Source organism: Camelus dromedarius, chromosome 5, assembly GCF_036321535.1.
Source record: "Camelus dromedarius isolate mCamDro1 chromosome 5, mCamDro1.pat, whole genome shotgun sequence".
Taxonomy (NCBI): Eukaryota; Metazoa; Chordata; class Mammalia; order Artiodactyla; family Camelidae; genus Camelus; species Camelus dromedarius.
This window is the reverse complement of record NC_087440.1, coordinates 34,615,986-34,632,038: the sequence shown is the minus strand read 5'-3', so window position 1 is coordinate 34,632,038 and position 16,053 is coordinate 34,615,986. Positions and strand designations below refer to the sequence as shown.

General features: G+C 34.0%; 1 long non-coding RNA gene across 1 annotated transcript in view; it reads right to left on the bottom strand.

Annotated features, from left to right (window-relative positions):
• LOC105094197 (uncharacterized) overlaps window positions 1–16,053 on the bottom strand; it is a 1,056,246-nt gene that overhangs the window by 669,594 nt on the left and 370,599 nt on the right. The window contains exon 15 of the long non-coding RNA XR_004137286.2: window positions 497–659. This is a non-coding gene — a long non-coding RNA (uncharacterized LOC105094197). The remainder of the gene's footprint in view (window positions 1–496; window positions 660–16,053) is intronic.

The following is a 16,053-nucleotide window of genomic DNA, read 5'->3' as shown; positions in this document are numbered from 1 at the left end:
AAGCAAAAGCCTAAAATCACCATACTTTGTAATTAATGCTTTGGATCCAAAGTTCCAGAAGATAAAGCTTGTAATTGGATATTTTAGCTCCTTATTCCCACTACTAATTTTGGCCATTACTGCCGAGAAATTGGCCTTTACTAAGCAACAGTTCCACTTCTCATCTGGAGTGTAGGGCACCACTTTTTCCCCCCACAAATACTTGCATTGATTATATTCAATGTTTCAAATGAAAAGCCTTCTGAGTTAAACAAGTTCTGTGTTTTGTTGAGTAATGTGTATGTGTGCCTTTATTATAAGACTCCTTTGCTAAGCTAGTTTCTTTCTGAAGAGTCTATGTGTTCGTGTTGCCTTAGCATGGATGCTTTATCACTTTGCTGAGATAGTTTATGTTTCAGTCACGATGAAACAAAGTAACTCCAAGACAAATGCATTCATATATGGAGCTTTAAAAAAATCTCAAGTAACAAATCAAAAGTAATACAAATAGACTTACTCATTTGAGGGAGAAGAAGAAAATAATGAAGAATTCTTCTTTGTTTCCATCCTTATTCTGTTTTGGTCATTACTGCTGCTTCTGCTCAATGAATTTAATATAATCAGATATAGCAAGGATGTGATCTGTACAAACTTCTTTTTGTCTCTCGTACAAATGAAGCCTGTGATATGTAAAAAAAAAAAAATGGAAATATAGTCAGGATAATACAAGATGTTGTAAAAACTGAATATAGTTGTAATAATTGTAAAACTAATTATGCTGGATGTTCCTTGAGTTGAGAGTCATTTAAAAATATGAGTGGATAAAATAGTGATAGGAGATTCATCTCTTGGGAGATGAATTTTTAGTCATGCAAAGGTTTAACAGCAAATATTTAATGATTAGTTACAGAATTAATTATAGTTGCATCTCTCTAGGAATCAAGAAGACATCTTTAGCACACATCTACAGAAATAAAACACTGAAATTAAAGTCATTTTCAGATGACATCACCACACTTCAATAAAAATTAAGAAGCAGGCAGATAAAGTTATTCAGTCTATAAGAAATGTTCATTGGATAACTGGCAATTTTCAGAGCTCTGAAATAACTAGAAACAATATGATATGGTGCAAATGGCTAAATTAGAGAAAATTCAATTCCAAAAGGCAAACACTGACAAAGACAGGATTCGGATTAAGAAAGTACATGAGAAACTCATTCTGAAAACATATCCCATGCTAGAACAGTAGTTTTTATTTTAATTTTGTCTGAGTCCTCTGGTCTAAAATATATATGCTATTCTTCACACCTCTAAGCAGTAGACTTTGGCCTTGGGACTGTGGCTCAGCTGAGTACTGGAATGAGAGTTATTAGAGTGGCTGAAGATGGAGTGGATGACTGATGAGGCAATTTGCCCTTTCTCTTCCACAAAAGCTTTCCTGGATCTAACCTTCTATCCTGAACAGAAAGGCTGCAAAATCTCTGAAATGTGACATTTTCCAAATGGAACAATCTGAGAAAACCAATTACATTCTTACTCACTCATTTTCTCTTTCTAGCACTCTCCTTTACAGTAACTAAAATCAGAGGTTTAGTTATAGTCTCAGTAGAGCAGCCAGTCACTAATTGCATCCATTTTCAATTAATGTTTGATGAAGCAAATTTCTTCAAATTTCCATCCAGCCTATGCACAAACCAGTTGCATGTGATCTAAATTCTTGAATTATAAAATTCTGTATGTGCTAAATTTTAGACGTAAATGGAACAGCAAAAGAGAATAGTTTGTGGTCAAGGAGTTTGCAGGATGAATACAATTTGCCCCGAGTGAAACCAGAATGAATATCCATGAGATACTCATCAGTCTTTTTAGCTCAGTTCCTGACAAATGCAGATAGCATAGTGTGAACATGGCTATTTTCCATGTGACCTGGTCAGATACTTGGTAACAGCAGTGGCTGACATTTTTTAGGGAAAAATCTAACAACTTAACTTTAATTGAGTGCACTGCAAGATAGCCACCAACATGATTTTATTTTTCAAAGATTTCCCAGGATGGGAGAAATGTTCATAGATAGATCTGACAAGCATAGTGATTGCTTTTCCTCTGGGTAATAAAATCAAATACATTTCTCTCGCTTTTGCCTGTAGTTCCTAAATGCAAAAGAAAAGCAATCATCACATGAAATACATGCCTAAGGTACATTTCCTGCGTTCCTCAGTAGGCACCTATTTCCCTTTCCATTCAGAAGTTTCTTTTGGAAGGAAAATAAAATTCCAGGCTATGTAAGATATGCCCCCAAATAAAATATCTGTGACACTTGGAGGGTTTCTTTTTAATTTGTTTTATTGACTCTAATCTAGAACAAAGTCAGTTTTTCTCTAATTATACCAAGTGAGATTCCCCTAAGCCTATTATTTCAGAGAAAAAAGGCTTAGAAACAAGAAAAGTCCTCACAGTCAGTCACCTTTAACAGTTATTCTCTTTCATTTTCGAAGCTTTAACATAAAACAAGCATTTCAGATAGGTAATTAACTGATTTGAAGTTTATATAAAAAATCCTCATGTTCTCTTTAAAAATTGTATTTCTTATACAGATCTTTTATAGATGTTTTCTCTTTGTTTCAAGCAGGAAATTCAACTTAGTATACCACTGTTTCCTAATTAATATCCATAAGTGATAAAAACAAAATAAAATTATGACCTAGGTTTTGAATATTTTATACTAAATCTCGGGCTGAGAATTAAAATACCTCAAATGCCTCTGGGGAAAAAAGTAATGAGTTATCAAGCACTCCATCTCTTACTCATATTTGAATGGCCATCCTAGTTGGATCTAGGAAGATTTTGAATCTCCAGCACCAAACACAAGCCCAGGCAAAACAGAGTCCTCCATATACATGTGTTTAATGAATACATGGAAAAAACGAATTTTTGAAGTATACATCCAGTTTTTATCCAAATACGCAAATACACTCAACCACACCCCTGTACAAACATCAGGAACTGTGCTAAAATGCAGAGAACACAATGATGAATCAGATACACATTATCTTAGCTCTGACAGACCTTAGGTTCTAGTGGGAATGAAAAATTGTAAACACATTTTTAAAGAAGACCCAAAAAACCACTTTTGATAAATTCAATAAATAAGTAGGGGTAGGGAGTGATCAGATACTTTGTTTAGAGTTAGGGAAAATTTTCCTGAGGAAATGACCCTCTAAGCTGAAATCTCAGGGGGAAAAAAAAGAGCTTGCCATTGTAGGAACAGCCAGGAAGGAAGGAAGGAAAGGAGGGAGGGAGGGAGGGAGGGAGGAGGGAGGAAAAGAAGAGAGGGAAGGAAGGAAAAACATAAAAACTACTTGCTGATCTTGGAACATTCTTACTCTAGAATTACTCTTTCCCAGCAATGTTCTTCCTATGCAAGGCTCTTGAGCAGAGAAAGGGCAAGGGGTCAAAAAGGAAAGGTGAAACAAAAACAATCCTAGCTTTCACAAATAAAAATTTATTCAGTCCTGAAAACTAAAGATGAATAAATGTTACATGGATCCCAAGAAAAGTTATGCAATACATTTCTAAATATATTGGATTTCACTTATAAGAAAAATTAATCACTTGTAATTAGCATCTGTTCATTAATAACAAGTGTAGCCAGATTTAACTAATTTTCTATACTGATCATGTTGGAAAATTGCCAAGGACAGATTTTTGAACTTCTACAGGGCATTCAAAACTCCTACAATGTGCTTAACTGAGGGAAATATATATTAGGGAATAATGCCAATTAATTTCAGAGTTTTCTTCAGTGATATGCTATAGAAGTGGCCATGCTATTTTAAAGATTAGATAAAAACCCCAGGTAATGACACAGGAATTACTGGTAGAGCATCTATGATATTTGGAAGGAAACAGCATTACAAGCCAGGCAGAATCTCCTAGGTCTTCCTGTAACTTTTATCTTTGGATCTCAGTTTGGTCATCTGGAGTTGTACAGAATACTTTCAGTCTTTCTTCTATGTAACATCCCTCTGAACATTTGAGGAAAAATATTACATTCACATTCAGTTTTTTTCCAGATTAATCATTCCTTATATCTTTACCTCTTACTCTTATTTTTGATCATCTTGGTTAAGCTTCTCTACATACATTTCAACTTCTCAATATGCAGTTTAAAATGTGATTCCAGACAGTGAGCACAGGATGCCCATTCCAAGGATGAAATGGGCTACCTAAAAAGATGGTCAGCCCTCTGATATTTCACACCTGGAGCTAGATGATGACTGGGAGCTCAGTCACTAGTCAATGGCTCTGTAGTTTTCAAGGCCTCTAGCATGTTAAACATCATCCAACAATGGTTTATCAAACAAAGATTATGTAAACCTAAGGATGAACTAAGTATTGTATGTTTTATCAACCGCTTTGGCAAACAAGTGCTATTCTGGATCCACAAGTATAGGGGAAAATCAGTAAAGGAAAATCAGATTAAATAAAGAAATGATTCTTAATTCAAAATTCTACCAATAATCTGATACAGTGTAGCTTTTCTCATTGAAGTTGTTCTATTCTTAATTGGTAAAAGCAGATTCCCACATACAGTATCTATGCTTTCGATTAGTGTTTTATCTCTATCAAAGCATCTACACTGATTCACTGACTGAGATGACTAAACCTAGTTTGTGGGTGTGACAAAGCAATTAAAAAAATTTAAAATGTCACTGGACTATTTCTGTGTAAGCTGAATTAATAGACTTTTATTGTGTATTATACTAAATGCAAGTGTGACAATTTTTCAAAAATACATTAACATTGAGAAAATGTGAGGTTTATATCAAAATAGACCACATATCTTCAGTTTGGTCTCTCAGTTTTTCTCTACCTTGATTTCCTCATCTTTGAAATATATTTTGATTCTATTCTCATCCTCTTCCTAGTATAGACTGGCAACTACGCTTTATTTTTCATTCGTGAAGGAATAAAGATATGAATGACAAAATGAGTGATTGTGTACGTAAATGACTGTATAAATGCAATGAGTATTTGTTAAGCACTTGGGTTCTGGTGAGAGATAAAGTTCAAGAAAAACAGCCTTGAAATTTCACTAAGCAATTCTAACAAATTGGGTATAACAAAGTCAACTAAATTTGTAATAGTTAATAGATACGCTCAGAGGTGTATATTAAGGTTGAAGTGGTAATCAGGAGGTCAAAGGGTTGGAAAGGACACATGATGATTCTCCAGTACAGGCTAGGCACACACTCTCAGAACTACAGACTTCATATACTCCTGAAATCCTGAGAAAAATGAGGGAAGGTTATAATAACCATCTTAAGGTTTATAAAGAATTCTGTACCATGGGTATTTGAGAATGACTGTGAATTGTTTGAACAGCAAACTGATTATAAGATTGTCCTCATCATAGCAATAATTGAGAACAACAGCTTGATAATACTGCATTTGTGAATTTGAAAGCCAAATACATGCCATGCATTTTACATATGTAATTGCTTTTGTACCTACAAATACTGAAAGAGATGTAACTTTACCCCCATTTTTAGGGAATACAAAATTAGTGGTATTTATTTTCATTTTTATTATTATTATTATTATTATTATTATTACTACTACTACTACTACTACTACTACTTGAAAATGAAGCCCCTCCCCACAAACTAAAACGCCTCCAAAAATAAAAATTACCCATTTCAAATAAAAGAAGTAAATGAAATCTGCCTTGGCATTTCTCCACCAAAGGAACCGTTTCTATGTTTTTGATATACATTATTCCACATTTCTGTCTAGGCCTACAAAATTCATATTTCTTATATATTTTAAAATAAAGTCAGATATACACACATTTGCACATAAGTTTCTCAACACAATGGAATCAAACTGAAATAGAAAATAACAAATCTGACTCCATACTACGTCTGTTCTTTTGACTTTAACCTTGGGCTATGTCTTAGTCTTGCTGGTTCTGCACCTTTTGTAAAAGAATGTTGCCTGTGGCCTGAAATATACAGGACAGCCTACTCTTAAGGCTCTGATCTTTAAGGATATTAACACTTCTCCATTCTTATAAAGGTAGTAAGTTGCAGACTAAAAAAAATAACATTTGTTTTGTTGGAGGTTTGCAGGGACACCATGACCTGACCCATGTGGACAGCTACAAGAACAAAGGATTCCAAGGACAAAGAATTCCTATATTAAGAAGTTTGCAACAACCAAGCCTACCCTCTCCCCTTTATAGTATAAAAGGAGTCTGAATTCTGACTTTGGGTAAAATAGTTCTCCAGGACGTTAGTCTGCCATCTTCTTGGTCTGCTGGCTGTCTGAATAAAGTCATTATTCCTTGCCCCAACACTTCGTCTCCCGATGTACTGACCTGTCATGTGGGGAGCAGAACGAGTTCAGACTCGGTAACAAAACTATTCCTTGATGCTTTGTAAAGCTAAAAACTTTTCATGTACATCTTATTAGTGTATGTATATAGATAAATTCCTTTTAATTGATATAGTACATTGCATTTATGTTCAAACTTTATTCAACCAATTTTCTACTAAAGTCAATTTAGGCAGATTGCAACTTTTATTAAAAACAAGACTGCTACAAATGCTGCAACATATATTTTTCTACTTTTTGTTTTCCATACTATTATTTTTGTAGAACAGTTTCTTAGAATTATTGGGTCATAGAGTTTGGGAAATGTTTATAGGTAAAAACTGCCTTTTAAAATATTGTTCCAATATATACTATCAAAACTCTACTGGAGTACCAATTTCTCCCCAATCTTTTCAAAAATAAATGTCATTAAACTCTTTTTTTTAAATTTTGCAAATTTGCTGGAAAAAAAAAAGGGACAAGTCAGCATTGTTTTTGTTTTCAGAGAGATAATTTAAAGTCAATAAGCAGGTAATGAAAAGGTCCACATCCAGGGATACAGAAAACATGACAACTAGATTTGTCCTGAGATGATTTTCGACTGATATTTCAGCAACAGACAGTGTGATCATCAAAGAGCAGTGAATAATGAAATAACAACAACTTACTGACTTTTGATTTCTCAGAATCTTTCAGTATCCCATTTACTTCTTTTGGAGAGGGTCAGACTAAGGTCTTAAAACACCAAACAAAGTATGTGGATATAATCTTACTCTCCCTCTCTCATTAAAAACATTAATTTTTACCCTGGAGACGCTTACAATTTAGTGATGAGTCTCACATGTAAAACAAATAAAATTTAAAAAGTTAAACCCATATGGATGGCACTGAATAGACTTCATGGATTCAGAAGAAGTAAAGTAGGAGAAAGTTTGATGAGTTACAAAGCCCTCAGTTAACAGGACAACTAAAGACTGGTTTTGTTTTTGTCATAGAAAGCACCTTCAGATCTTCATGATTATCCCTGCTATCATAGACAGCATTATAGGAAGTAAGAAAATTGTGCAATCATCAGCAAGTAAGCTAAACTCATTGTAGCTAGTAAATTAGGAAAGATAAGAAAGCAAAGTTTACCACACAAATAGAAACTGATCAAAGAAAGCAAGCAATCACTTTCCCTCAACACTGGTCACCAACAAAAAGTGCAAAGGAAAGCATTAAAGATCTGTGCAGTTTTAGGACTGCAGCCGTATTTACCATGCACTGTATCTCTGTTGCTGTTCTGCTGACAGAATTTGACCTTGAGAACCACCTTTTAGAGATAATAATAATGATTTATATACACTTAAAAATCAGAGGAAAACTTATGAGTTTCACACAAAGTTTATATTTTCAGAAAATTATTTTCAAATACAATATTATCAAGTAGAGGACACAGGAAAAAATGTATGTATCTTTGAAAAATATACCTCTGTTATCCAAGTTGAATATTTGGTGGGGAGTAGAATCAGTCAAAAGCCTAAGCGTGTGCAATATTTTAACACATGGACATAAAAACACACATATACATACCTAGTTTTAGCTGATTCACAAATCAGTCACGTTTACAATATGCATGAATTTATTCAGCTCTGTTTCAAATTTGAAGTCTCCTTGGGGCTAATCTGATCCTGACATTATTCTTTCTCTGGGCACACAGCTGAAAAAAATCCGCTTCTGGTATGTCAAGTTCTCATGCCTGAGTGAGTATCTGACTTGATAACCGACTAAATACCAAGACTTTCTGGAATGGAGTAATTGTTTTCTGAATGAAGTCACTTCAAGTCCCACATCTGCATCTGGGTTCTATGGCCAGAACTTCTTAAGGGCCCAAATCTTAATTCTCTAAGAATCTGTGACTATCACTTGCTATGAGATTCTTACTGACCTCTTACTTAATGATCTCAGTGGTCAAGGTAAAGAGTAAAATCATATGGACCTTTGAGTATTTAAATTTAGGAAATGTAATTTGCCTAAAGATTACTTTATTTCCCGAGCTCATACTCTTATACTATCAATACAGGCTTTTCTTTTTTAATTATATGGAGGTGCAGATTGCTTTAAAAGGGGTACAGCTTAAACTCTGAAGTAACAGATGAGTGATTCATTTCACAGCTCCTAAGAGCTTAATAAGAAGGTGACTCTTAATAAGAAGGTGACTCTTAATAAGAAGGTTCAACCAATCAGAGCTGCTGTACAAACTGATGCAGCTCATCTGGACAGTTCTGCCTCCTGGTCTTTATAGAGACCATGAAGTCATGTTGCCATGGAAGTGCCACTGACAGCCAGCTTTAGGAGGGAAGGATCTACACTTCATCTGTGCCTCCGCTTGCCTTTGGTGTATTGTGCCAGGGAGAAGTTCTCATAATTTTCTGGTTCACTATCTACTTACAGAAACAGAAAAGACCCTTTTCCAGAAAGATACAAATTTAAATGTCAAGCTAATAATGTAACAATATAGACTTAATAGTGTGGACCTAATCCAGCACAAACATGAAAGGTAAGGTGGAGAAAACTGGGGATGTAGGGAAGAGATACGTGAAGCGGCATTCACAGGTGATCAGTTGGGAAACCAGGTAAGGCCTAAGTAGTGTGATGCAAGCTTATGTTAACACTGTCTTGGACTTCAGACCATTCTCTTCCAACGAGTGCAGGAGTATGCTTTGAAAAATTAAGAGGACTGAATGGAAAGAATATATTCCAAACACGCACACTACAAAGAACATAAAACAGGAAATGCCCATATAGACTGTAAAGCCTTTCTTAGGATGGAAATAATTCCACCTTCTCCAAATTACTTCATTTCAAGTGGCTGGTGTAGGCACATTCTTTATCTTCAGTACTAGTTCATTTATTATAGGCAGTCTAACAACTGTCAGATATTTTAGAAATAGTGCTAATATGGGCACACACTAGAAAATCTTTAAAGCTTAACAAGAGGAAAACTTTACAGAGTGTGAAAAAATCCTATTGCATTCATATCTTCATTTTTCCCTTGGTGATTTTTATGTTAGAATGACTGCTGTGATTTTAATACTAACACAATCTGTTCACCCAGACCTAGGAGAGAGAGTGATTAGAGTTTTAAAATAATATACAAGATTCTTTATTAGGAAGATTTAAGGTTGTCAGAAAATCTTTAAGTTTCAGCTATTTCACTCGTCAAAGGTTTGTACCCTAAGTATCACTTTATTTGAATGCAATTGACTGAAGATAGAAGTGTAAACAAACATGTTTATTTATTGTTTTTTGCATTAAGTTCTTCCTGACTTGTGGGCAATAACTAGACACAGAGGTTAATTTTTTTTTATTTTCATAAATAATCCCTTATAAAATTCCTATACAATTACAATAGGTGGGAAAAGAGGAAATTGAGTACACATTTTTTTTTTTAATTACAGGCTACCTAGTTTGGAGTGAGAACATCCTCAATAAAGGATACAGCTAAAGGATAAATTTCTTGATTAAAAAATTTAATTTAGAATAAATATCATTAAGCAATAATCACTGAGTCAAATAAAATAGAATCTCACATATACCCAAAGTCTATTTGTGAATAGTTATGGTGTACAAGTGGTGCTAGAGGAAAGGAAAAGTGATGAATAGATTTGTATGTAAAACTTGCCTCTGCTTTTCAGGAATCTATAGTCTAATAAGTTTAGGAAGAGTCCAAGCCCTTAAAAATGTATAATTTAGTAGAGTGTTAAAATTAACACAAATTAGAACAAATAACAGTCTAATGTAGTATAGCAGAAAGCACATGTGCCGTAGAAATTCGAAGACTTGTTGGTTTGTTAGAGGAGGCTTCACAGAAAAGGTGAGACTTGAGGTGAGTTAAAGGAATGTCGAAGGTATGGAAAGGCTCATGTCAGTAGAAGAATCTTTCTTCAGAGTGGGCAGTAAGGGGTAAAAGTACATAATCCCAAACACAGACATGGACAGGAGGGAATTCCAAGGACATAACTGAAAGATGACTTAGGTGAGCTAGTGGGAATAAGGCTGGATAAGTGGATCATGTATCAGTTTATTACTATGTTCAGTCGTGTGTAACAGAGACTTAACGGCAGTGGCTTAACCAAAGAACGGATTTTTTTTTCCCTAAAAAACAAAGAATCTGGAGGTGGACACCTTAAGGATAGCAGGGAAGCTCTAAGGGACTATTAGATCCTGGATTCTTTTCTCTTTCTGTTCTGACATTCTTAGTCTGCTGGTTACAACACAGTTCCTGCACTGCCAGCAGAGTATGTTCCAAACAAATGAAAGGCAAAGAGAAATCTACCTTTTCTGATAGTTTCCAGTAAACTCATCTTTTGTTATCCAAATTCATGTCACTTGGTCACCTCTATGAACAAGGGACCTGGGAAAACATGTTCTGTTTTATTTTTAACTGTTCACAGGGGCATACTTATGCATCAAAGAAGAAATAAGGGGAAATGTATATTCGGAAAGCAAAATGCAGTATCTGCTTAAGACAGGTCCAAAAGTTTAAAAAAAAAACTAAAAAAGATGCAATATGATAGGTAGTAGTGAACTATTATAATTTCATTTACAAGGCAATTTGGCAGAAACCCAGAGCTTCATAAAACTGAGTTTGGCAGCAGTGATATGGAAAAAAGAGAGGCAATTGTGGAAGGAGGCTGGAGAACGATCTAGAACCATGCTGCAGTCTCACAGAAAATGTAAGGAGAGCTTGTGTTTGTTTACTGATAGAAAAAAGGAAATAGTAGAGGAGAAATTTCCATATCTGAGCAGGATGCCATTATACAGGTGTTGAAGGACAGAGAAAAGTAAAGATTACACATCTTCCAGCCTGTGAAAGTTCTAAAAAGTATTTGTAAGGCCAATTTCCTAATTTGAAAAATAAAACATAGGAAAGCTCAGAGATGTGTTCAACTTTACAAAGCATCAGTGACACAGCCTTAACTGAATTCATTTTCTAATTCTCAGTCTAGTACTGTACCATTTTTGAATATCATTTTCATGATATACTATACATATATATATATATATTTTAATAAGAATTTATATTTTATACATACAGTAAATCCTTTGGAGTTGCATGAAGATTAGGAATCTAGAGTCTCGTGAATTTTGGATTATTTTATTATATTTCTTATATTACAAAACAGTGTACTTGTGCTACTATATTACAAGAATACTGCTTGAAAAATACATTTCTAGCCCACAGAAACAAGTAAACAAGATAAGATGTATAAGCTTCCCATAAAAGATCAGAAAGTGAAGAGAATTATCCTGTACTGATACTGAGAATATTTCATTTGCGTATTTATCACAGAAAAGTTGCTACAAGCAAATAAATTATTATAGAGGGGTTATTTAAGAAGTCTTGGTGTTGACTGATAAAAAGCCATTCACTCTTATAGTATTCATTTTACTAAAGTTTTAATCTGTGTTCCCCAGCCCTATAGTTCTCTTCCCACACCTAAAACTATCACAACCACTTTACTCCAAAGAGAGAAGACACTTCACAGAAGATGTATCTTGCTATCTAGGTCTTTCTGCTACAGATTCCAACTAAAGCAGTAAAGGACTACTGATTTCACATCTTCATCTCCCACCTCCCATCAAAACCGAACTCTGCTATCTCCTATTTGTTTAGGTCTTTCCTTTCTTCTTAGGTCAATAAATTGGGGTTAAAATGTTTACTTCCAATAATGACATATTATCTCCTCTAAGATAGTATTTCCTTTTAATCATGTATTTTAATGGAACAACTAAAATGGCATTTCAGACTCTATAGGAAAACAGCAATTGTGCATCTCTTCAGGTACTACTGCAAATAACTCATCATCATTTATGCAATTAACAAATACTTCTAGATTATCTACTACATGTTAAACACCAGAGATACAATTTCAAGAAAAATAGCCATGACTTCGGCCCTCATGGAGCTTAAAGTATAGTAGGAGACTAGGTGTTAACCACACACAAAAAAATATAACATTCCAAACTACGGTAAATTCTGTAACTATGAAGCAAGGGCTTCTATAAAAAATTTTTGAAGGTGAGATGCTGAGGGAACAAAACAGAGTGAGAGATTTATTCCTAAATGTTTCTTTTACCAAAAATTTCAATTAATGGTCTTTTCTATTTCTGGGATTACTATAAAACTATAAAACTTATACTTTGATACAAACATCTTACATTTCTATCTAAAACAGTTTTTCCTCTAATTGTGCAATTCACTCTGAAGACTGTATGGATTGTTGTTTATGGAATTTAGAAGAAAGGGACCAATAATAGAAGCAGTGAGGTCTTTTTCTTAAGCTCATGCTGGAAAGAATTATCCTAGAAGTGATACAGCATATTTTAGGTCACAGTTAAAAATATTTCCAGAGCATAAACTCTGGAAAGCTTAATTTTTCCACTTGTTCATGAATGATGCCTATCATTTTCAGAAAACCCTGTCTTTTTAATTTTGAGTGAGTTTGGAGAAGTGAACAAGAGCCTATACACAAACCACACAAATGATTAAGGAGTTGGCAAATTGGTCTTTGAGTAGTGATAAAATTGAATAAACTGAAATAATTTAGTTTGCAGGAGAGAAAATGTAGTGGTAATATATTGATAGTTTTCAGATGTGTAAAAGATTAGTAAGGAGGAGATGGTAACCAGATGTTCTTGATCTCTACAGTGGAAAGAACAAGATTAAATCAGCTTAAAGTTCAGCCAAAGAGATCAAGGACAGACATAACTTTCAGAAAATAAGGGAATATAAGCCCAACAGCAGACCGCTAAAGGAAATTACGCACGCTAAAGGAAACTACGCACTCTCTGACAACTGCTTGATACTTCTTAGATACAGATCTGTTTGAGGGTTCCTCCTGTCTTATTTCTCTGATTATTTGCATTTAAAATTGGGAACAAGATTACTCAGGAGGAGGTTAACTAAAAACCAAACTAGTAGTAAGACTTAAGCAGCAAGAGGAAGAAAAGCAACAGATTTGAAAACAGTAACAATGATTTCATATTTACCCTCAGGAAGCAGAATGGGAGCTGAGTTCAAAATCAACTGAGATCATGTCTTTTTTTTTTTTTTTTTTAAATTGAAGTACAGTCAGTTTACAGTGCTGTGTCAATTTCTGGTATACAACACAATACTTCAGTCATACAGGAACATACACATATTTGCCTTCATATTCTTCTTCACCATAAGTTACCACAAGATGTCGAATATCGTTCCTTGTGCTATACAGTATAAACCTGTTGTTTATCTATTTTATGTATATTAATTAGTATCTAAAAATCTTGAACTCCCAATTTATCCCTTCCCACCCCCTTCCCCCTCTGGTAACCGTAAGTTTGTTTTCTATGTCTATGAGGCTGTTTCTGATATGTAATTAAGTTTGCTTTTTTTTTTTTTTTAGATTCCACATATAAGTGATATCATATGGCTTAAAAAATTAGACATAGACAAGATACTATAAACCTCTTAGAAGAAAACATAGGCAAAACATTATCTGACATAAATCTCAGCAATGTTCTTGTAGGGCAGCCTACCCAAGCAATAGAAATAAAAGCAAAAATAAACAAATGGGACCTAGTTAAACTTAAAAGCTTTTGCACAGCAAAGGAAACTATAAGCAAAACAAAAAGACAACCTACAGAATGGGAGAAAATATTTGCAAAAGATGAGACTGACAAGGGCTTAATTTCCATAACATATAAACATCTCATACAACTTAGTAAGAAAAAAATTAACAACTCAATCCAAAAATGGGCAGAAGACCTAAATAAGCAATTCTCTAATGAAGACATACAAACAGGCACATGAAAAAATGCTCAAGATCGCTAATTTAGATTCAGAGAAATGTAAATCAAAACTACAATGAGGTATCACCTCACACCAGTCAGAATGACCATCATTCAAAAGTCCACAAATGATAAATGCTGGAGAGGCTGTGGAGAAAAGGGAACCCTCCTACACTGTTGATGGGAATGTAGTTTGGTGCAGCCATTATGGAAAACAGTATGGAAATTCCTCAAAAGACTAAAAATAGACTTACTGTATGATCCAGCAATCCCACTCCTGGGCATATATCCAGAGAGAACTTTAATTCAAAAAGATACAAACACCCCAATGTTCATAGCTGCACTAGTTACAATAGCCAAGACATGGAAACAACCTAAAGGTCTATGGACCAATGACTGGATAAAGAAGCTGTGGTATATTTTTACAATGGAATACTACTTAGCCATAAAAATAATAAAGTAATGCCACTTGCAGCAACATGAATTGACCTGGAGAATGTCATTCTACATGAAGTAAGCCAGAAAGAGAAAGAAAAACACCATATGAGATCATGTCTTAAACCTCAATTTCTTTACTATGGAATCCAAAATTATTTGGAGGTTAATTCCTTCCTAGCCACCAATACTGGAAATCTGATTCATGAACTCTAGGTATCCGAGTAATTCTTCAACAGATCTTGGATCTTGACAACACAAAACATATGCCCTTAAAGTTGAGCCTTTTAGAAACAAATTTGATAATACAAAACTAATTTATTTCTCATTCCTCTATAAGTTGATGGTTAAGAATTGAAGTAAATGGAGCAAAATAGGACCATGAACAATTAAAGGACAACAAATGGAGATTATCTACCATCTTTTGAAGCTTAATGTTAATGGCAATTATAATATTATGTACTTGAATACCAGGCAGTGTGGTAAATATACATTTAATCTTCATGACAACCTTATGAGTTGAGTACTCTCATTACCTTTTATTTATAGATAAATAAGCTAAGACTTAGATTAAAAGGTAATTTGCCCAAGTAAATGACAGTGTTTGAATTAAACACGAGTCCTTTTGATTTCTGAGGATAAATTCTCAATTGCTTTGAAATGCATTTACCAAAATGCAGTAATGTTCACAACTCTGTTGTAGAGGAATTTCCCAGGACAAATTCCTCCTGTCATTCAGGTGCTAAAAATGACTATTTCTTGAAGGAATAAAAGGAAAGTAAAATCGTAATTTATTATGATTTACTAGTTTAATGTGTGTTCTAAATTAAATTTTGTGAAATTAAATTATTCAGTTGATAGGATTATTACTTGCCAACTGCCCACATTCGAAAAGCTTTATGGAAATTGATTGAGATGATGGTTTTAATTACTCTAATCCACAGCACAAGAGAGACATGGCAAGAGTTTCAAGGGTGACCAAGTTGTAAAATGGAAGCAGTAAGCAAAAGGAAACGGATTAAAAAAAAATAGACTACATAAATATATGACAAAACTTATAAAAAACTTTTCTTTTTGATTTAATATCTTCTCCATAATCCTCCCTATATTCATTCTTTATTATTATCACTATCCTTAACTAATCCTTTTAAAAAATTATCTAGAATATTTATTTTTTATAAAACTAAATTCCTTACTTCCTATATCTCCACTATTTAGTTACATTTACACACTATTCTTAGATTAATTTTCTGGAAATATGGCTATAATAACACTTCACTGCCCCAAATTTCTTGATGGTTTCCAATTGCCACCATAAAATATTATTATATTGTCATTATTGATATTAACCTTTTCTTTTACTGATCACTTTCCATGTGCCAACAACTAAACACATTCTGTCTCACTTTATCCTCACAAATATTTTGACATTATATATTATTATCATTAT